We start from the raw sequence: 25402 nt of genomic DNA on the forward strand, positions 1-25402 counted from the left end.
AAACAGGAGCTCAACCAACTGAGCCACCCGGGGACCCCATGACATTCAAATATTTTGACCACAACCCACAATTAGAAATTCATTTTGAAAATGTACTAAGTTGAAAATTGGCTTCAACCTTAACAATTGCCCAAAAGGAATAATTTGGCTTTGGCTTAACAATTTAATACTTGTAAGTAATACAAAAAGGCATGTCATGTGTACTCCTTTACCTTTACTCAGCTAACTCACTATCCACCTTAAAATAATACAAAGCTTGGGGCACCTGGGTGACTCAGTCAGTTGGGCAGCCAGCTTCGGCTTAGGTCATGATCTCATAGTCTGTGACTCTTTGAGTTCGAGCCCTGCATTGGGCTCTGAGCTGACAGCTCGGAGCCTGGAACCTGCTTTGAGTTCTGTGTCTCCCTCTCTCTCTATACCTCCTCCACTCACACTCTGTCTCTCTCTCTCTATCTCTCTCAAAATTAAATAAACATTAAAAATTTTTTTTAAATAGTAATACAAACTTTTATCTGGGCTCTTTTTACATTTCCTTAGAGTCAAAGGGGTTCTTTACTCTCTTGTAAACTAATCTTTTCATGTATCCCCAATGGAAAGTTCTTTCCTCTTAATATTACCATATCATTTCTCCTCTTCTAGCAATAATTATCTATTTTTGCATTAAAAAAACGCTACAGTTTAGTGATAAAATGGTAACAATGTATCATTTCTCATCATTCTGTAGGTCAGCTAAGTGTTTCCTCTGTTGCTCTCACCTAGGCCCAGCCACTCAGCTCCATTCTGCAGGAGTCTTAGCTTGGCCAGAAGGTTCCAAAAGGCCTCACTCACATGTCTTCCAGGGTCTACAGGCTGGTGGCCAGGGGGTCTCAGTTCTCATTCACATGTCTTCTCATCCTCCAGTTAGCTTGCCTGGCTACCAAACATGATGGTTCATGGTGACATTCAAGAGGGTAAAAACAGAAACTGCAAAGGCTCCTTATGCATAAGCCCTAGAACTCATAGCACTGCTTCTGCTACCCTGTATTGTTTAGGCAAATCAAATCATGAGGCTATCCCAGATTCAAGTGGAAGGACAAATAATGCCACCTTTTAATGAGAGGAACAAACAAAATACAATTGAGCTAACACAAGTCATGGCCTTTAACTCCCAGGGTACCTTTGCTATCCCGTAGACTAAGAAAGGCTAATGTTCAAGAGCAAAAGGCTAAACAAACTTGAATTAATGAGTCTCCAAATTATTACTGTGCCCACTAAGTACCATCAAAATTCTTAGAATCTGGGAACACAAAGATAATTAAGATACTTCCTTGTTCTAGTGGCAATTATAACACAATGAACTAAATAGATGTACTAAATACTGTGAAGTAATATAGATTAGTTTGAAATAAAGGGGAACTATGTTAAGCATTTTTATGTAAAGAGGAATTTTATTTTAATAAATTTAGCACAATGGAAATAAAACTTTGTTTTTAGGATCTTTTTTGAGTTAAAATAATTAAAACCTTCCCATGAGGCAAAAATGTGTTGCATTATAAAATTCCTTCAAGTGTCAAAGATAAACCTTCATAAGGCATCGTGTTCATTTTACTATTATAAAAATAAAAAATTGTAAATAGATGAACTTATTTTGAAAACTATAATGTAAAAAACATTTATTATATATAGTAGTTTTATTATATAAAACCTTTGATATCTCAAAATATGAAGATGAAAATCTATTTAATTATCATAAAATCACCCTATCATTTTTTTCTTAGAATCCTTATTCAAATTATTATCAATATATCAATACTAGGGATTTAAAGTTGTAATACAAATAGTATAAGCCAATACAGCTGGAGAAGTTAATAAATATTTGTGCAATTGTAAATGTTTTGCCATTTATCTGCTCACCTGGATCAAATATACATGTAATCAACAAGCTTTAGTTCAATATTTGTTGAGTGACAACTTCATAATATTAAAGCAATCTAAAATTCCTGACATGCAAAACATGATTTGGAACAAGTATAAATTATATAATATACGTAAATTGGTTTATAAAAATTAAATGTTCTATATCCATAAATTTCTTTCTTGAATGACTAGAAAAGGCACTTCTGTAGCTGGCTATTACTGACTTCCACTTTTTTTTAGACTCAGCCTTAATTTTGAATTAATGACATTTTGGGTTTTAAATAGTTTCCAGCCTAATACTTAGCTTATTATTCCATTTGAAAATAAAATCCACTCTAAGTTGTTTCTATACTTTTTCTGATATCTAAGAAAATTTTATATACTTAAAAAAATTAACTACTAATTTTCTGACATTACCCAAGTAAATGATATTTTAACAGTAATTTTTTTCTTTTGTAATGAAGTATTTTTCAAGTTATGCTAGGTAGTATCTCCATAATGAGGAAAAACATAGAGCAAAGATTATTAGAAATCTTACACTGGTGTTTATTTCCAAATAACATTTTTAACACTTACTTTCATACTTCAGTGATGAGTTCACACATTGTGTTAGTATTCTGTCAGTGAGAGTCTAATGAAATAAATTATTACCCAAATGTGCAATTCAAGTGAGAAATTGGGATGGAATATAATCTTTGGCATCTACTAAGTATTATTCACTTCAAACATGTGCTGTGGGAAGCAGATGTTGAGCCAGAGTTAGAAGTTCAGAACATTCACTAAAGAAAGAGCAATTACAGAAGGAAAAGGGAGGAAGCAGTATTGGACAAGAGGAGCTGCCCCACTGGGATGTTGACCTATGGACATCTCTGTCTGCCCAATGGGATACTGCAGAGCAAAGATCGCACATTTGAGAGATTTCCTGTTGGCCACACATGCCAAAGCCCTTGAGCCAGTTCTTTGCATATCATTACTGAATGGGGTCATCCCATGAACAGGGGACCTCAGATCAAAAGTTAGGGTACACTGTGACAAAACTAGCTAGAAGCTACTAACCTTGTCCGCTGAAGCCAGGCAGTAAGTCAGTGTCTATCATATAGATCTTCCTTCTTTTCCATAGTACTCTGGTTCAAGAAAACATGATCTCTCCCCTAAATTGCCAATAAACTATATCTTTTGGTTTTACTGGTATCAGGCTTGTCTTTTCATCTATTCTTCACAAATATATAGGATAATCTTTTCTTTCTTTCTTTTAAAGTGTACTTATTTATCTTGAGAGAGAGCTAGAGAGACAGCATACATGAGTGGGGGAGAGAGAGAATCCCAAGAAGGTTCCATGCTATCAGTGCAAAGCCCTATGTGGGGCTTGATCTCACAAACTGTGAGATCATGACCTGAGCTGAAATCAAGAGTCAGATGATTAACTGACTAAGCCACCCAGTCACCCTAGAAAAATCTTTCTTAAATCATACATTAAATCACACCAATTTCTTGTTTAACAACATTTAATTGCTTTAGTTTGTACTGAGAGAAAACAAGTCAGTTAGCATTACCTAATAGTCCCTGCTTAATATGAAACAGCTTGTCCTTAATCTCATCCCCTGCTTTTCTCCTGCTTCACTGTGAACCAGTAACACGGGCCTTCTTTCAGTTCTCTGGATCAGTCACCTGAGGTCTTCTACCCAGAACAGAGAATCAGCAGACCTTTGCACACCCACCACTGACACATTAAAGCTGTGTGAAATTCAGCAGGTCACTTAGTCTCACCTTGAAACTTGCTTTTCTCATCTGTAAAATACCTTCTTCACAGAAAAGGTGTGTAATCTTAAAGAGATACCATAGGAAAATTTACTGTACAAACTTGAATCTCTTTAATAAGAATAAACTATTAAATTTAATTGTATTCTGCACCTCTGGAAGCTGTGACAAAAGACAATTTTTAATATCTAAGTAGACTTGGGAAAAAAAACTTTGAATAGAAATGGATATTCTTTTCATCATTTATTTTAACGATAAAACAAAAACTCATGAAGAATCCTAGATTACAGAATATTTAACAGATGCCAGGAGAAAAGCCTCAGTAAATGTACAGACCTAGCAATAATTGACATATAGAACTCAATACAGAGAGAAGTTGGAATTATGTCAGAAAATATATAATAGAGGTAATGATTATCCACTCTCAAAATCTGCAGAGTAACCATAAAAACAGTCTGTTAGCTGGTCAGTGAGGCAGTGTGGGATCCCTCTGGTATAAAAGAAATGTCCTTTCCGCCTGAAGAGAGTCTTTAGCAATTCTTGTAGAGTGGATGTGTTATCATTGAATTCTCTCATTTTTCCTTCATGTACAAGGTCTTTATCTTATTGTAATTACTCAAGGATTTTTTAGTACATATAGAATTACCTATTGGTACTTCTTTCAGAACTTTAAAGATGTTTCACTATAGGAACTTTTGTATGAAAAGTCTTCAGTCATTTGAGTTGTTCTCATATGTAATACATTTTTTTTACTGTTCTCAAGTTTTTTTTATCTTTAATTTGTAGGGTGTAAATGATATGTCTTAGAAAGGATTTCTTTGATTTTATCCTGTTTTATATTAAGTAATTTTCTCCAATGTGTAAATTAGTTCTTTGGAGAAGTTGTTATCTATTAGTTAAAAAAAAATATTTTTTCTAGTTCCCTAATCTGAGGAAGGAAACAGATATCCAGATCCAGGAGACACAGAGAACTTTCATCAACATCAACAAAATGAGGCCCACACCAAGACACATTGTAATTAAATTTTCAAAATATATTAATAAAGAAAAGATCTTAAAAGCAGTAAGACAAACGAAGTCTTTAAATTATAAAGAAAAATCCATACAACTAGCTGAAGATTTCTCGACAGAAACTTGGCAATCCAAAAGGGAGTGCATGATATATTCAAAGTGCTGAATGGGAAAAAAGAAAAACAAACCTGCAGCCAAGAATATTCAATCCAGCAAGGTTATCATTCAGAATAGAAGGAGAGATAAAGAGTTTCCCATACACACATAGCAGAGTTTGTGAACACTAAGCCAGCCCTGCAAAAAATATTAAAGGGGACTCTTTGAGTGCAAAATAGAGACCAAGACTGACAAAGATGAGAAAGGATCAGAGAAAATATCCAAAAACAATGACAAAACAAGTAATAAAATGGCAATAAATACATATCTATCAATAATTACCTTGAATGTAAATGGATTAAATGCTTCAATAAAAAAACATAGGGTAACAGAAAGAATAAAAGAAAAACAACAACAACAACAACAACAACAACAACAACAACAACAAACTCATTTGTATGCTGTCTTGCAAGAAACTTGCAAGAAACTGCAAGAAAAAATTTTAGACTTAGACACCTGCAGTTTGAAAGTGAGGAAGTGCGGAAACATTGATCACACAAATGGATGTCAAAAGAAAGTCAGAAGAGCAGTACTTATGTCAGACAAACTAGGCTTTAAAACAAAGTGTAGGGGTGTCTGGGTGGCTCAGTTGGTTAAGTGTCCGACTTCAGCTCAGGTCATGATCTCGCAGTTTGTGAGTTTGAGCCCCGAGTCCGGCTCTGTACTAACAGCTCAGAGCCTGGAGCCTGCTTTGGATTCTGTGGCTCCTCCTCTCTCTGCCCCTCCCATGCTCGTGCTCTGTCTCTGTCTCTCAGTAAAAAAATAATAAAAATAAAAACTAAAAAAATGTACAAAGAGACAAAGAAAAACATTCCAGAATCATAAAGAGGACAATCCAACAAGAAGATATAACAATTATAAATATTTATGCACCCAACATGAAAGCACCCAGATATATTAAACAATTGATAACAAACATAAAGGACCTAATTGATAACATAATACTACTAGGGGACTTCAACAGCCCACATACATCAATAGACAGGTCATGTAAACAGAAAATATACAAGGAAACAATGGCTTTGAATGACACACCAGGCCAGATGGACTTAAAAGATATATTCAGAACATTCCATCTAAAACAGCAGAATGCACATTCTTTTCAAGTGCACATTGAACTTTCTCCAGAATAGATCACATATTAGGTCACAAGACAGGTCTTAACAGAACAAAAAGACTGAAATACTATGCACCTTTTCTGACCATAGCACTATGAAACTAGAAGTCAAGCACAAGAAAAATTTTGGAAAGACCATAAATACATGGAGCTACAACATGCTACTAAATAGTGAATGGGTCAACCAGTAAGTCAAAGAAGAAATAAAAAATAAATTCTTGGAAACAAATGAAAATGAAAACACAATGGTCCAAAACTTTTGGGATGCAACAAAAGTAATCCTAAGAGGGAAGTATATAGCAATACAGGCCTACTTCAGAGCAAGAAAAATCTCAAATAAACAATGTAACCTTACACCTAATGAAGCCAGAAAAACAATAATACATGAAGCCAAAGGCCAGCAGAAGGAAGGAAATAATAAAGACATAATGACATAGAAACTGAAAGTAAATAAATAAATAAATAAATAAAACAGATCAATGAAACCAGTAGCTGGTTCTTTGACAAAATAATAAAAATGATAATCCTCCAGCCAGGCTTATAAAGAGAAAAGAGAAAGGATCCAAATAAATAAAATCACAAATGAGTGAGGAGAAATAACAAACAACATGACAGAAATACAAACAATTAGAAGAGAATACTATGAAAAATTTTATGCCAAAAAAAATGGACAACCTGGAAGAAATTGAAGAATTCCTACAAACATATAAACTACCAAAACTGAAACAGGAAGAAATAGAAAACTTGAACAGACTGATAGCCATCAAAAAAATTGAATCAATAACCAAAAAACTCCCAACAAATTAAACTCCAAGGCCACACGGCTTCACAGGGAAATTCTACCAAACACTTAAATGAGAGTTATTACCTACTTTTCACAAACTATTCCAAATAACAGAATGGGAAGGAAAATTACCAAACTCATTCTATGAGGACAACATTACCCTGATACCAAAACCAGACAAAGATCTCCCTAAAAAAGAGAACTGCAGGCCAATATGCCTGATGAACATGGATACTAAAATTCTCAATAAAATACTAGCCAACCAAACCCAACAATACATTAAAAGAATCATTCACCACACTGTTACTCAGCCATAAAAAAGAATGAATGCTTATCATTTGCAAGGACATGGATGGATCTAGAGAGTATAAACAATGCTAAGTGAAATGAATCAGTCAAAAAAAGACAAATGCCATATGATTTCACTCATATGTGGAATTTAAGAAACAAAACAAGCAAGAAAAGGGGGAAGAAAAAGAAAGAGAGGCAAACCAGGAAACAGACTTTTAACTATAGAGAACAAACTGATGGTTACCAGAGGGTGGTGGGTGGGGAGATGGGTGAAAGAGGAGATGGGGATTAAGGAGGGCACTCATGATGAGCACCAGGTCATGTATGGAAGTATTGAACCACTATATTTTACACCTGAAACTAATATTACACTGCATGTTCACTAACTGGTATTTAAATAAAAACTTAAAAAATATTTTTCTGCACTAATATTTTTCTCTTCTCCTTCTAATACTCCAATGACAAAAGTATTATATATTTGGATATTATTTCAGTGCACAGTGGGGTTCGTTCACTTGTTTTCTTTTTTCCCCCTCTGTTCTTCAGCTTAGATGATTTCTAGTGACATACCATGAAGTTTGCTGACTATTTTCTCTATTACTACAATTCTGCTAGTGAGCCTATTCAGTGAACATTTTTATTTCAGATACTGTGTTTCCCAGTTCTAAAACTTCCATTTGATTATCTTTTACAGTTTCCATTTCTCTGCTGAAATTTATCTTCCCATTCATTTTAAAAGTTTTTACTCTTACCTCACAAGGCATGGTTAAAGCTGCCTTAAAATTCATGTCTGATGACTCCAACATTCGGTGCATCTTGAATTGGCATTTATTTATTTGGGAGAGACCCAGAATAGGCAATTTTAATAAGCGCCTCAGTTGTGGACATTTATGACATCTGAAGGAAATACATAATTCAGAATACAGCAGGGGATCTGACTTACTTCTTAATAAAATTCTTCAATCTTAAAGACATACAGTTTAATAAAGACATATTCTCTTCTAAAAAAGAATTATCCTACCTTATAATATCATTACCATTGGTAAAGTACTTGCCATGATCATTTTGATGTAATTATATGTTGCAGACTCAGATGTCTTACTCTAGTAGACACATACACACACATAGACACACACACACACACATATACATGCACACCAGCAATTTAAGAGGAATCAACTTTTTTGTATGATAGTATATCCCTGATTATAATAACATAAGAGAATGAAAACAAAAGAAAAAGTCAATCGTGCATAATTAGATACATAAAGCCTATTTAATAAGCTACCTTTATAGTGTTGAGTACATAAAGGCCCAATTTTAATCTAATTGGTACTGTCTGTGGGATTAATATTGACATAATTAATAATGAAGAAAGAAATGTTCATAAAGCCACTAAAGTTTAAAGAAAAAAAGTAAAGGTATCATTTTTTATTCCCTGGATACAAAGGTCCAGTTGGAGCTACTTACCTGAGTAATTACAATATTCCCATCAGAAAACTTAGAGTAACAGGAAAAATGCACAGAAAAATCGCATTATAGTTTTCCCCCAACAAGATTATAGCATAGAGAAATAAAGTCTCTTATCAGTTATCTTCATTTATGTGAAAAAATTCTAGCTAGTTCTGTATTGTCCATGGATAAACAACAAAATTTTAATCATGTTTACCTTTTTCAGCTTCAATTTTTTTAAATGTGTTCATATTTAGCAGTGTAAATAGGGGGTCCCTGATCCATCTCCTCTACTTGAATAGCTTTTCTCACTAGAAATTTTCCATTTTCCTAAAGCTGCTAATCCACAAAGAATTATTCTATCAAAAAGGCTGTTAATTATCCAGGCAGAAATACAGAGTACCATTGTTTTCCTGTCATGACACATTTTCATCCACTCGCTTTAGTCAGACAACAAATATTTAATTAGTATCTACTTTATGTGAGCCTTGCGTTAAACTCTGAGGAGACAATTTTGAAGACACAAGTCATAAACTTAGTCTTTAAAACAAGAACTTGATTCCTTCCACAATCATTGAGTAGACACCATATATGCACAAGGCACTGCGCTCTATGTATGAATGTATATACATGTTTCATACACATATGTGCAGTTTTAATTTACATTTGTTGTAATTATTCTGAAATAATAGAGCTTAGCTTTACTAATCCTTAGTATACATACAGAAATTATATTTTTATGTATTTTATTAATAAGCATACATGCATCTGGTTATATACTAAAAAACTTGAGGAAATGTGTGCTATTGAATTCTGATACAGCTGTCATAGCAATATCATGTTTGTTAGTTTGCTCCTTGAAGAAAAAAGAATCAAGCCTTCCTATTCATTAATGTGGGTAGCACAGCATTAATGTGGATTAATTAATTACTATGAATTAATGAATTACTAATAATTAGTTAATAATTAGTTGTTAATTAGTTAATAATTCATTATGTTAGCAGAGTTATTTTTTTAAAGTTTGAATTAATTAATTAATTTAAAAGATGATAGCCACACAAATATAGAATCTATGATCTTCTAAGGCAGAAAATTATACTTCACAGAAGTTTTTCAAACAGAAATTTTGAGAGAATGGTAATAGAAAGTAACATATTGGGCCAGATAAACCATGCACTATTTTAAATTAATTTTTATAATATTCCTCTGTGTATTTATGATTACTATTTTATTTAGCTCCTTATAAACATTACATCAATAGAAATGAGTACGTATGCCCCTATATGGAAAATGTTTTTTATTTAAATGTTTCTTTTTTTTTTAATTTTTTTTAACGTTTATTTATTTTTGAGACAGAGAGAGACAGAGCATGAACAGGGGAGGGGCAGAGAGAGAGGGAGACACAGAATCTGAAACGGGCTCCAGGCTCTGAGCTGTCAGCACAGAGCCCGACGCGGGGCTCGAACTCACGGCTGGTGAGATCATGACCTGAGCCGAAGTCGGACGCCTAACCAACCAAGCCACCCAGGCGCCCCTGGATAATATGTTTTAATAATATATTGTGATTAATCTAGTAATCAGTCATTTGAATGTTTTTTTTTCTTTTAAACAACTGAAATTTGTGTTAGTATTCTTGAACAAAAGTTGTCATTATATACCTTGTCATTTTATGTAAGACCAGAAAACACCGCTTATGAGCTAGCCAATCCGTAAAAGCAAGTGACAAATCCCTATTTCCAGATATGACCCACATATTCCAAAATATATGGAATATAAGGGCTGACCAAAGAAGCTGAAAATGTGCAGAAGGAAATTAGGCAAGAAGCAAAAAGAGTTCAAGGGGCCTGACAGGACCAGACCTTAAAAAGCAACTGTCTACATAAATAATCTTGCAGAAGGGGAGGGGCTCATGCTGAAGTGTAAAAGCTGAATTTCCTGTTTAATGGATGAACATGGAACTGAGCATACCACGGCCTTTGGCGGAAGTCCTAGATCCAGTATCAGATGCCATAGGGATGCAAAGTTACACTTAAAGATTGCATACACTAGAAATTTTTTCAGGAAGCACCTTTCTCTATGACCACAAAGGAGGAGTTGAACAGCCTAGGCTAATGTGGCCCCTCCCTATCCCACACCAGAACCTCCTGCAAAAAGCCACACCAGAATATTCGGCTCCTTCATTTAGCAGAAATAAAAACAAACTGACAAGGAGATTTTTTTTAATGCAATAAGAAAACATGTAGGAAAAAAATGCAGTAAACTTACTCAACAGATATTTTTCATAGAGTAAAATTATGATCAACATTTGTCACGAAAACAGAATACAAAATTGTAAAGACATAATCACCTCTATTAAAGGAGATCACAAAGCAGAAAATGAAGAATTCAGGGTCAAAATGGAAAGACAAAAGGATTTGAGAAAATGATCTGGATGACATGAGGAAAAGGGGAAATAATTAAGACTTAAAGTATGGGAATTAATATATGTCCCAATCCAGGTCTTCAAAACAAAATAAAACTGATCCTGAAGGAAAAGAAATATGCAAACATGTTACTTGAGTGCAATTTCAGGCAAGCAGGAGCTAGAGAAAAGGGGAATGAGAGAGAACCAAAGTTATAGAGAGCTTCACCGAACTGACCACATCATCGTGACAAGCATTCCTCACTATTTTATTAAAGGGCATTTTCCTAGAGGCCTTATTGGACCCTTAAACTATTTGTCCTGAGGATAGGGAGGGAGAATTTATCTGTAGGTTTCAGTATCCTATCAATCAAACTTTGCCGAATAGGACTTCAACATTCCCATGCTTCTGAATTGTACCAGTCTCCCCAAACAACTGCTGTAGAAGGCAGTGACCAGAGCGATGATGTATCCTGGGCCCTGCACATGTCAGTGAACTCCTCATCTGTCCACTGTTGCCTACGGGCTGGTGGGCCTGCATTGGCATCCATGGGTGATGGACACACTCTGCTGTTTGTCACGCCTCAGCATCATCAGGGAAGGCTAAGGGCTAAAGGTGGGAAGCAAGTAACAGACATCAGAAGGACATACCATTGGGATTTTTCACTCTATGTGACTGGGAGGACCTAGGAGCAATCCACCAAGGCAGAATGCCTGGTCTTCAGAGTTGCAGTAGTAACAACACCCTAACATCATGCTTGTTGGAAAAGCAAACTCTTGCTGAGGGCACTGCAGCCAGGTAGCAAATTAGTTCACAGATCCAGTGTGGTGCATAAACTGTGTCCAGTTGTGGTGGGCAGATCGGATGCAGACACAGTACACAATGAAAATATAGACATAATACAACTCAAAACAAAACTGAATGCAAGGGAGAAAGTATGTGGTAAGTAGGGTCAGTTTGCTAATAGCCTCACGGACGTCTATCATTAAGATAGTACAATAGCCCTTGTATTAAGGCAAGGGATGCCTCTTATAGCTTTTCCAACCAAGTAATAGAAATTGAAGCATATTTAATGGCAGAAATTGAAACAGTAATAAAGATTCTATCGATTCTTAAATTTGAATGGTAGAGGACAGAGATGGAAGAGAGGGAATAATTATTCATGTCAGTGAAAATGAATGAAATTAACTTGACTAAAAGAAATTTAGTGATAGGGCCAAGGTCACAAAATTATTAACCAGCAGAAATAGGGAGAGAATTCAGGTCTTCTGATCTTTGGCAATACTATTGCCCAGGGCAATACTATTCCACAATGCTTAAGAAGCAGGTGGTAGCCCTTGGAAAACTTTGAGCTGTAAACGCTGTATGAAAACATGCAAAGGATTGTGGGAACACATATATGCACATGGAGATACCTTAAAATAAACATAGCTAGTTTTGTTATTATTTTTTTTAAACATTTATTTATTTTTAAGACAGAGAGAGACAGAGCATGAACAGGGGAGGGTCAGTGAGGGAGGAAGACACAGAATCCGAAGCAGGCTCCAGGCTCTGAGCTGTCAGCACAGAGCCCGACGCGGGGCTAGAGCTCACAGACCGTGAGATCATGACCTGAGCCAAAGTCGGACGCTTAACCGACTGAGCCACCCAGGCGCCCCTAGTTTTGTTATTTTTAATAAACCCTAAGCTCAGAGAGGGCAAAACACATGTCCTCCATTTTTGTTTTGTTTTGTTTCAATTTGAACTTTGCACTTTTGAATATAAACTTTTCTTCAACATTTAGACAAACTGTGACAAAAGGCCACCTGATACATGTGAAACCCTAGGAGGGACTCTTCCATCACAAATGGGGTCATATATTGGGTAAACAGCATCCTTTGGAGATGAGAATATATTGTACTACTCAAGGTACCAGAGAAATTTACAAAGTTGCTGTTGATCCTTTGCCAGATGCTCCTCTTTAGAAAAACAAACAGGAACAAAAAATAGTTACATTTAAATCACAAAATGCTTTTGGAGTTTATCTCTGGAATGTGAATTGGCCTCCTTAAAACATGCAATTTGGCTTTTCGATTTTGTTTCCAAATTTTTTGGCAACTTATTATTTTTATTTCATGTTACAGTCAAAATTAGAAATCTTACGGACAATGTTTCTTTTTTTGCTATAAAAGCTATCTGGCCACTCTATTGTTTAACTTGAATTCTTTCAGACTGAAATATTGAACAAGAAAACAGTGAACACGACCAGAGTAATAATCTTGCAAATATACAGAGGAGTTAGAGATAAATGCCCAAAGAGTCAAGTGACAGGCCTCCTTTATTTGGCAGTGTTTACTCAGGCCCAGCAAACAGAAGTCTGACAGGCAATCTGCATCTGAGAAGTGTCAGCAGGTCGCCAAGCCAAATCCTAGCTTGGAGTTCCATAGCTATTTGCAATACAGGCTTGTTCCAAGGGTCACAGAAACTGAGCTTAGCTTTTCATTTGATGCCAAGCTATATCAATAAATTTAAGAAGAGGGTACTGCTCCCAGAAACCTTTGTGAGCTGTGGCGCAACAGAAAGCACTTGCCTAAACCGGAAGAACGGCTGCTTCGACAGAAACCATTTGGTGTGTGGCATGGCTAGACCTCAAGGGTGAGAAACAGCTAGTCTATTAGGGCGGCTTTTTTTTTCCTCCTGAGAAACACAATCCCGGCACATATTTGTCTTCTGGCCATGGCTCAGTGATTGTCAGAACCAGGAAAACAAGGTCTGACAGGCTGACGGGTGCAGCGAAGAAACGACAACAAAGTATGATAAAGCAGTGACTCACCTAGTGGCCTGTGGTTGAGATGATGCCGTTGAAATGATGGCCTGAAACCAGTATGTTTTTCCAAGGCTCAAAACACTGAATCCAAAACTGGCTGCCACTGTCACTTGGCTAATATCTGGAACAACTTAGGACAGGGAGGGACCCGAGAGTATTTCAGAAAGACACTGCCAACAAGAGTTGAGGGAAGGGCATCTCCTATTTGTTGTCATACTGTGGCCAGTTTCCAAAGATCTCAGATGTTAAAGGTCTTCGCGGCACAGACTCTTGATTCTGAATGTCTTGTTAGAGGGTGGTGTAGAGAAATGGAGGAGACACCTCATCATGTACAGAGACATAGAGCTTTCAAAGGGCCATGCGTACATCATGTCAGACAGGGCAGGACACGCCGCTAGATTTCTCCATTTACTGTTTAACTCTGAGAGCAGCAGACTGGCAAGGCAGACCTCATTCATCAATGCCTTCAGAACCTCATATGGATTCAAGCCTCATATGGATTCTTTATGGCAACCGAACTTAATCTAGTTTCTGTATTTTTGGTGGGTTACAGGACCACACAGGTTGGAGTGCTTTTAAAGGTAAACACTTGAGTACGCAGAATACATGTATGGGGGAACGAAGCTCACACGGCAGGCCAGATTGCTTTTATCGTGTTATTATTTTCTCCTTTTGCGATGCAAGGTTATTTAGAATGTCCGTCAGTGACACGCCCCCACTTGTGATGCTGTGCGTTGCTGTAGCCCCACAGCAGTGTGCTGATACTTTAGGATGCTATCGTTTCTGTGCCATGTGCACACCTTAAATGCATGTGCCCAACACAAAGCTAATCTCAGGAGTAATCAGCTGACATAAACATCAGTGGCAGTTTAAAGGAAAAGATCGGAAACCCACATTAAAGCTCTAAAGAATTACCACGAATTAGAGTTGACTCTTCCCCATGTGGGGCGAATGAAGATACGATCTCATTACACAGTGCCTACCACCCCAGTACAGTGTAGCGGTTCAAATATAGACTTTGAAACCTAACATATCACCTGAATAATCTTTCTACCACTTCTTATGTGGCTTTAGGCAACCATAATCTCTTTAAATATCAGAAAATTCATGTAGAGTAGAAAGGAAAAAAGATAGAAATCATACTTGACTCACGCAGCTTTCGAAAAGGATTAAAAGAAGAGAATGTTAAAGCGCTTAGCATAGTGCCTAATATATCAAAATGCTGAGAAATGTTACTTACAAGGATTACTATTATCACATTACTATTTTGATAAGGCATTCTTTTCCAGGAATTTCTTTCCACTACGAAGCTCTATTATAGGATGGCCACCCAGTAGATGCTTGTCACCATGGATAAATTTGTTACACTAAAAATGTAGAATGGGTTTGGGGCAGAATAACATATCTAATCACAAGGCAGGCTGACTCGAGCATGCTACCGTTTCGGTGGAAGCAAGAAGGCCTTGGGCACATGCACAGTGTTAACAGGACTGATGCAGAAAGACCTGGAAAACAAGAGTGATGAATGAGGGGAACAAAACAAATTCATCCACCAGGTTTTTCATTGGTTGTTTACACTTGAGCCCCACCACCATGGGTTGAAGGCACAAAATAAATCCAGTGCAGAGAAGACAAGTACCTCATTGACACAACCCAGAGCCTCCCACCCGCTCATCTGCTCATTCATGCACTCTACAATAGCCAAAGTTTCTCAGAAGTGAATCCCTCAGCTGTTATTGTCTCAACATAAAATGCAAGGGCACTTTAGATAGCACTTCCAAATCCCCCAATTGAACCTGGGACTCCTTTCTCGAAGCCCATAACCCTAGTTCCCCCAGTTTCTCTCTTGTCTAAACTGGAGAGATAATTCACAGCCTGTGCTGCAGCTGAGAAGCTCAGAGGGGACCAGATCGATGACAACGTGTTGTGAGCTATAAAACACTGCTGAAATGTCAGGTCTAGGGAATCGAATGGCCAGCAATGTATCGCCCTCTGCTAGAGCACTGTGTCTTTGATGCTACTGTAAAATTGCCACAGGCCTTAGTGACAGAAAGATGTGAGTTCAAATGTGAGCTCTAACACTTACTGATTCTGTGACCTTGGACAAGTTACTTTTTCTAGCAAAAAAAGTAGCTATAGGAGAGAAACTGAATGTGCGTGTGTATGTGTGTGTATAGCATGCATTTGGTGGCAGGGATGATGGGAATCTAAATAATAACTCAGTGATCAGAAGAGTTAAGAGTATTTTTCAGATTATCTTAGCAGGTAAGCATACATTTGCAAACCTATGAATTTGATTGAAAGATGTGAGTGAAAACGGGGAGAGAAAACGTAGTTATGGTTACATGGAGAAGTACTCTAACCATTGGCACAAAAAAGATTCTCTAATTTAAAACCAAACAAACAAACACAAAAAACACTGAGATGTTTCCCTAGGAAAAGTAAGAAAAACCTCCCTTCTTTACTGAGAATAGACTTGATGGCTTCCCAAAGATGACAGTGAGGAAAACCTGCAGATGGTGATAACAATGCCTGGAAAATACAAATTGTAAGACAAGCTGGTCAGCGTGGCTACGGGCCAGGAGCTCTCAGGGCAACTCCAATCCCTGCCCCTCAAAACACACGCATACCTTTTAAGCACTCAATAGGTTTTGACCTGGTAGCCATGTAGCCAAGAGTTAGGTTGTTTCAATACCCCTGGCACATTTGGTGCCTCTCTTAAAATGGCCAAAAAAACAGAAAAACTATCAACGAATGGAAAACATAACATCGATGATATAATGAAGGACATTTTACAGTATGTAAAATTTTGCTCAAATGTGTTGGAGCAAAGGAAGCAGTACGAGTGTAAAAGCTGTAGTAAACTCATTTTCTGTAGTTAGGCAAAGCAAGCCATGTGTATAATCCAGCTCTAAGTAAAATGCATATGTGTCTTAGAGGTAACAATGGGAGTTAGCACAATAGTCTAGAAGGTGGACAATACAGGTCTGGATAGGAAAGACATAATGAGAAAAAGAAGTCATAACATGCTTGATAGTCAATCATATATTAAAATTTGGCCTTTGATATTCTACATGACAGTACCGTGAGGACAGGTTCTATCCACCTAGTTATGCAGGGATGGGTAATTACAACCTCACTCACCATGGGGCAAAATAGCAGAGCTGGTGCAAACAAAGTCACCACCAGAACTCCAGAAATAGCTAAAGAAGGAACAGAAAGGAAATAAGGAGTTCAACCCTCAGGATTATCCTTCCTGGCCGTGTACTGTATCAATTTTTATTTTTTGAATTTTATCATCACATTTACTAGATTAATTTTTAAGCTACACCAGCCAGACTGCCTTTTAGTATCACTCATGAAGATGTTTCCATAGGCTACCGAATAAATGGCACATCCAACAAATTCAGCAGACTAGTCTTTGAAAACGTGAAAAGCACAAATTGTTTTCAAATTCTGGAGAATAAACTTAAAAAATGCATACATTTTACAAGAAAATGAATTAGTCTCTTTTTTTTCATGAATTTATAAATATATCTATAGTCTCTGGTAGCTGTTCCTATCTTTAGCTCTTGTCTGGGGTAAAGAAGAGAAGGGGCTTGCCATGATACTGTGAAATTATCTGAAGGTAGGCAGAAATAAAAGGAAAGCTAAGGGGGCTGTGAGACTAGACTTCCACCTGATTTGGCACCATTTCTTAAAAATAGAGGTGGCAATATTGTGGGCAGATACTTATCACTGTAAATCATTAAGTGCCTCAGGCTTAAAAGTAAAATATATTGGCTATACCTCATGGATTCCACAAACTCAGTATTATCAGACAAAATAATGGCACTAGTGAGACAATGAGAACATAACGGAGCCTCTGGTTGTATTTTCAATTTATTATTCTCCAAACACTTCATTATAACTTGGCCAGCTTTTTAGTTCAAAGGGTACACATTCTGAACAAAATAAATATATGAGGGAACCACCATATGCTTAGAACACTCATCGAAGCTCTAATCCGAAGGAAAATTAACAAACTAATGATTTTTACATTCTGTGTTCCAGTAGAAAAGGAAAATTAGTACAAGAAACAGATAAGGGTAACAACCCCATGTGATAAAAATGTTTTAAAGGAAATTAAATTACAGCTTTGATTTAACATTTTCTTATAACTTGTCCTATGCTTGTTTTCATCTGTCACTTAGAATATGCTGAAAGAAACCCAAAGATCAACATTAATAATTGAGTAAAAAATACAAAAGAATTAATTACAGTTGTGATAAATGGTACATATTGAAATTTTTAAAAATCCAAATATGTATCTTCATGTTCCTATTTGATATTGTTATTAGACTAGTAGATTATAAATGCATTATTTTAAATAGAAAGAAAAATTAGATTATTCATGAATCAAGGTTAAATTTGTGATTGAATTGTGGTACATAATCATTTGATGACTTCAGGAAAACATTTTTTGTCAGGAGAACATATTAATATTTGATTTTGAACTTAAGAAATGTTAATACACTTTCCTATATCTCATTGGTAAATGTGGATTTATTAAAAGGAGAACATCTGACTCGAAGGAAATGATTTGTCTTGACAAAGCAGCTCAAGTCAAGTTGCTAATTAATAGCGTCTCTGCTGTGTATTGAAGGGTCATTAGATTAGAAGCAGAGAAACCTGGATATTAATGTGAGCTCTGCCATCAACTATCTGAGTGATCTGAACAAGCTGATGGAGGTTTTAATTTCTGTATGAAACAAGAACTGTCCAGGCTGAACAGATCCAAGGGAACCCAAATCTGGAATTTCTTTCTCTTGCCAAGTAAGTGTTGTGTCACCCCCAAATCAGAGACTGATTTCCATTGATCTTGGTTTCACATTCCGGCTATGGGAACACTCCACAGTACTAATTCTTATCAAACAAGAGCATCAGATAGCATGTAGTCCTTTTATGCATTAGGAGTTTGTTGAACAAGATTTGTATATTAATGATGTGAGACTACTCATTTTTTTACATTTATTTATAAAGTGAAATCAGCACTTCTGTGGATACTTATTACTTATATACTATGTACCAAGCATAAAGCTAAGCTCCAGAGAGATGCAGAATGACCCAGACATTCAAAATATCAAAATTTGCTTGAATTCTTGAAAGAAAGGAAAAGTGGTGTTAAAAAAATAATACCTATCATGATGAAGTACAGGTTTCTTTTCTGTGTCAAATATAGTGAATTCTCTCAGTGTGTAGCATTGTTGTTTGCTTACTGGAAAGGAATAAACAATTGGGAAATAAATCATGTTTTTGGCATTGCCCTTTTATCTTCATCCTGTTCAAGTGCCTTATTCCAGGGAACACTTACAAAGCAACAAATGCCACTTGGCATTTTGCTATAAAATATCAGATTTGTTTTCAGCTCTCAGTATAGAAAATGAGTTTATAGTCTCAGGAAATGTAATTAATTATCAGTATGTTTGTAATAATTTAAAATGGCCATATCAATGAAGAACACTTATGACATTCAACTGAGCTCATTTATTATTGTGTAGACTTTTAGCATCTCTGTAGTTAATGGCCTCTCGGTATCTTGTTAGCAACACCATTTTTTATAACTTTAATTCAACAAGATTGGAAATAAATCTGTTTGGGGGCTCCAGCTAAAACCTAGCAAACCAGTTTCTAGGTGAACTACAATTTTTTTCATCATTCATTTTTAATCAGTTGAAATTTGAAGAATTAGAAGAAATTTTTCCTCATAGTGTAGGTACTCATGTATAATCTCAAAGGCCAAATTTTAATATATTGCAGGCTATGAAGTATTTTATAATGAATAGATATCTTTAATAAGTAATACAGAACACGTGTCAGACACTGCAATAAGTCATTTTCATATATTTTTGTTGATTTAACATAAATTTTGAGAGCCTACTATATGTCATGCCGATTTAAGGCGATAAGGCTCCAGTGATAAGAACAGATACAAGATCTCTACCTTTATGGCACTCCCAGTTTATAAGGAAGGACATAAATCATAAATAAATATAAAATTACAACTGTTATAAAAAATAAGCACATGCTACTTTGAGAAAACATAACTGCATGCTGGCCTTCAATTGTATAGGTAAGAAGTATTATTACATTCTGCTGATGAAAAGGCAGCTCATTTACTTAATCTCTATAAACCTGAATTCTCAAAAAAAAGTGAGCAAACCCAAGATTCAAACAGAAGGCATGTTTAATACCAAAGATAGTGCTCCTAAGCACTAAATCATACAGGCTTTACAAGCTTCCACATTTGTGAAAAATAATGTTATAGCATTTGTTCACATAATTCAGGAACAGGCTCAATGAGAATGAATGGCATTTACCTCAATGCAGGTTAAGATGAGTTTTAATACCAAACAATGATTACAAAAATAATTATATGTGATATATATTCTATCTGTAGTTCATAGGTAAAACTCTATGAACTATATAATGGTATCTTCAATTACCCTTTCTCAAATTTTTTTTAATAAACCAAATGAGGATACTGAGCCACTCCAGAATGCCATCAATGGTAAATATTATTGTTATTCTAGTGACACTTAATGTGGGGTGCCTGGAGGGTTCAGTGGGTTGAGTGTCTGACTTCGGCTCCAGTCATGATCTCGCAGTTTGTAAGTTTGAGCCCCATGTCAGGCTCTGTGCTGACAGCTCAGAACCTGGAGCCTGCTTTGGATTCTATGTCTCCCTCTCTCTCTCTCTGCCCCTCCCCTGCTCATTCTCTCTCTCTCTCTCTCTCTCAAATAAATAAATGTTAAAAATATATTTTTTAATTTGCTTTTTGTGGATGAGCAAAGAAAGTGGCTTCCCGAGGTGGAAGCTACTCCTGCTGAAGATGCTGTGAAGACTACTGAAATGACATCAAAAGATTTACAATATCTAATAGACTTCGTTGACAAAGGGGTAGCAGGATTTGAAAGAACTGACTCCAGTTTTGAAAGCAGTTCTACTGTGGGTAAAATGCCATCAGACAGCATCACCTGCTACAGAGAAATTGTTCATGAAGGGAAGAGTCAATTGATTTGGCAAACTTTATTGTTTTAAGAAATTGCCACAGCCACCCCAACCTCCGGCCACCATCATCCTGACCAGAAGGCAGGCATCAACATCAAGGAAATGCTCCCCCAACAAAAAGAGTGACTTGCTGAAAGCTCAGATGATAGCTAGCACTTTTTAGCAATAAGGTATTTTTAATTAAGGTATGCAGATTATTTTTTAAACATAATGCTATTGCACACTTAATAGACTACAGTATAGCATAAACATAAGTTTGATGTGCACTGGGAAACCAACAAGTTCATTTGACTCACTTCATTCTGATGTTTACTTTATTACAGTGGTCTGCAACTGAATCCACAGTATCTCTGAGGTATGCTTGTGCAGGATTTCTTTTCCTTTTCTCTCTCTCTCTCTATTTATTTATTTATTTGTTTGTTTGTTTTGCTACACAAAACTGTCCCTTCTTTTGTTGTAAAAAAAAAAGTTTACCCTCTATTGTAGTACTAAGTTATAAGCAAATAACTGTATACCAAATACATAGGGAAATAACTTATTTAAAGTTATCAAAAATATATATTATAGGGGCACCTGGGTGGCTCAGTTGGTTGAGCATCTGACTTTAGCTCAGGTCATGATCTCGTGGTTAGTGAGTTCAAGCCCCACATTGGGGTGTGTGTGTGTGTGTGTATGTGTATATATATACACACATACACACACACACACACACACACACACACACACACACACATATATATATATAATGAAAACATGTAATTCATTTAGGCAATATTTATTTATCATCTTTTATTATCCTATTTATTATTTATCCTATTTTATTTGTCCTATTTACCATCTTTTATTTGGTAAAATATGAAATGGCTTCCCTCTCTAAAGGACCTAGTATCTAAAGGATGACAGACAAACAAAAATACACACTGATAAGGGCTGAGTGGAGTATACTACCTCGTGGATCATTATTTCTCAGTCTCTCTTGTTGGCTCCTCAACCTCTGATCTCTCTTTTATTTTATGTTTTATTTTATTATATTTTATTGTATTTTAAATTCTAGTATAGTTAACACACAGTTGTATATTAGTTTCAAGTGTACAATATAGTGATTAAATAATTCCATATTTCACCAAGTTCTCATCATGACAAATGTACTCCTTAATCCCCATTACCTATTTCACCCATCCTTCTGTATGATATTTCTTAATTTTTTAAATCTCATGGGTGAAAAACTGATATAACACTGTACTGTTACTTTATGTTTCCCCGGATACTGGGCATTTCAGCTTGCTTTAAAATATTTATTGGTTCTTTGCAGATTTTTTTACTGGATTATTTCCATTTTTATTTTTAAAATTAGTATAAACTTTCTGCATGATAATGTTAACTCTGTATTTCTTATGTATGATGCCCGTGTTTCCCCATGCCATTATTTTTTAGCTTTTTAAAATTCTTAGTTAAATTTACATTGCTTCTTTAATACTTTCTGGGTCTCTTGATTGGATGTAGTCCTAAAGTCCATTCTAAAATAATTTATTATTCTTTTATATTTGAAATTGTCATTGATGCAGTCTAGAATAACTGAGGTGATATTAGGAAGGATTCCAGTCACTCCTGACTTTCAGATGCACGATCTCTAGTGCTAGCAGTGTTTGCTAAGCACACCATTCTTTTCCTAATGCATGAGGCATGTTTATTTGTTGGCTAATTGCCTCTTACATACTAACATTTCTTTGTGGTATATTTTTCTGCTATGCTGATCTATTACTCTTTTTATTACAGTGGTGAGTCCCTCCCACTTTTCATTTCAGCAGTTCTATATTTGTAAGTTTTTATGTCTCTTAAGGTACTTTTACACAAACTTTTAACCATCCTCAGATATTTCGGTATGTTAGAGATTATTTGACTTATTTGGTTAAAAGCTAATAAAGGGGGGTCCAGTGCCATGAGTTCCATGATTTATGACCTTTATATGGAAGGAACCTCTAATTATAGCTCAATAGGGCCATGAGTTCCATGATTTATGACCTTTATATGGAAGGAACCTCTAATTATAGCTCAGTAGGGCATACCTTCACCATATGAGAAGGGGCACCTGGGTGGCTAAGTTGGTTAAGCGTCTAACTTCAGCTGGTATCATTATCTCATGGTTCATGAGATGAAGCCCTGCATCAGGCTCTGTGCTGACATTGTAGAGCCTGCTTGGAATTCACTTTCTCCCTCTCTCTGCCCCTCCTCCCATGCACACGCACTCTCTATCTCAAAATAAATAAATAAACTTAAAAAAAAGACAGTTGCTGAAAAGGAAGAAAGTGTTTGAATACAAGAAAAAAGAGAAAAGGAAGTGTGTCAGGTATACTGTTAATGCTCTTCATACGTTTTATTTTATAATCTCATTTTAGGAGAAGGTATGATTTTAACTTTATAGGCGAAAACTGGAGTTTGTGACAGCTTGCCATAAGGTAAGACAACTTGGATACTTTTATACTATTGCACTATGTCTTTGTCAGTATGCTCATATATGCAAGTGAAGTAGGCCTAGATGGTGTTGCTCTGGAGAATTGGTGACCTTTGTTAAATAATTAAATCCCTGCTGCTACTTGCCCTGGAATATGCCACATTGAGCTGCATGTGTGAGAAACAGCTAGATTGCAAAACAACCCTAGTAATTCTGAGTATTTACCTTTGGGGACCTTGGGTGTGAATTGTTTTGAAATCACACCTCTCCTCAATAGTAAATGTGTTGAATGCATGGCCTCATTCACATCTTAAGTCCTGCATTTCCTGCAAGTGGCTAGGGGAAAAAAGCATCTAATTTTATTTCCATGATACAGTAAAAGAAAATAGGAAGAAAAAAAAGGTATCTTTTAGATAGTCTTAGATGTTATTGTGATGTCATTACATGGTAGGTCTGAATATAGTCTCTGACTATATTGCTGTCATCCAGGCTTAGTAATTCCACTTATAGGGCATTGGTAGAGTAGACTTAGCATAATTGGTAAGGGCTCTAGGATTTTCAGAATGGTCAGTGAACACTGGCTTCAATTAAAGTCATCAGCTGCATTAGCCCCTAACAAGAGAGTCAGCCTATTCTTTGAGGCTTTGAAGCTGAACATGGACTTCTTCTCTCTAGCACTGAAAGCCCTAAACAGCATCTTCTTTCAGTAGAAGGCCATTTCATCTACACTGGAAATCTTTAGTTTTAGTATAGCCACCTTCATTAATTATATTTAGATCTTCTGGATAACCTGTTGCAGCTTCTCTATGAGGACTTGCTTTACCCTCAAACTTTGTGTTATGGAGATGGTCTCTTTCCTTCAACCTCATGAATCAATCAATGTCTGCTAGCTTCCACCTTTTCTTCTGCAGCTTCCTCACCTCTTTCAGCCTTCATATAGAATTGCTCTGATTAGGCTTTGGTTTCTGGGAATATTGTAGCTGGTTTGATCTATGCAGACTGCTAAAACTTTCCCATATCAGCAATAAGGCTGTTTCTCCCTCATCATTCATGTGTTCAGTGGCGTAGCACTTTTAATTATCCTCAAGAAGGTTTCCTTTGCATTCACAACTTCCTTCACTGTTTAGCACAAGAAGCCTAGCTTTTGGCCCATGTTGGCTCTCAGCCAACCTTCCTCACTAAGCTTAATCATTTCTAGCCTTTGATTTAAAGTGAGAGACATGAGACACTTCCTTTTCTTTAAACATTTAGAGACCATTTTAGTGTTCTTAATTGGCCCAATTTCAATAATAGAGAATATGTGTCTCAGGGAACAGGGAAGCCTGAGGTGAAGGAGAGAGATGGGGAACAGCCAGTGGTGGAGCCGTCAGAACACACACATTGATCAATTTATTCACCATCTTATATAGGCACAGTTCACAGTGCCCCAAAACAACTGCAATAGTAACATCAAAGATCACTGGTCACAGATCACCACGACAAATACCACAATAATGAACAAGTTTGAATATTGTGAGAATCACCACATGTGACACAGAGATGCAAAGTGAGCAAATGCTATTGGAAAAATGTCACCAACAGACTTGCTTGACTCAGGGTTAGCACCAACCTTCAATTTGCAAAGAATTCAATATCTATAAAGCACAATAAAGTGAAGTGCAATAAAACAAGGTGTTTCTGTACATTAATGATATGTTAATCATGCATTTATGAATTTCTACTGCTGTTTGGGCTTTATTCTAGCAATTTAGAATTATAAATATGCACGCCTTTTGATCTATTTCACTTTTAAGAAAATATTCTATAGAAATAAAGAATATATACATAAATATTGCATCAAATATGTATATCACATCATTATTTCTAAAAGTAAAAGAGGAAAAAAAAGAATCCAAATAGCCTTCCGTAAATTACATACTCATACTTTAAAATCATTTAATTAAAAAATTAGTCAATTGAAAACAGTGGATTGATGAATGCGTGGAAGAAAGGAAGTACATAATGCATTAATGAATAAAACCTAGCTTGTAAAAAAAAGTATGATGGATAATCCTTTTTTATAAAAACGAAAATAATTCATGAGGAAACATGGTACGAATATGTCACTATATGTTTATGATTACATATTTAGTATGTGAGTACGAAAAAAGATGTAGAGACTAATGATCAGGGCATTAACATTGTTATATTATGAACATGGAAATCAGAGAACAGAGGAGATAAAGAG

The sequence above is a fragment of the Panthera onca genome, chromosome C2 (genome assembly GCF_046562875.1).
Source record: "Panthera onca isolate mPanOnc1 chromosome C2, mPanOnc1 haplotype 2, whole genome shotgun sequence".
Classification (NCBI taxonomy): domain Eukaryota; kingdom Metazoa; phylum Chordata; class Mammalia; order Carnivora; family Felidae; genus Panthera; species Panthera onca.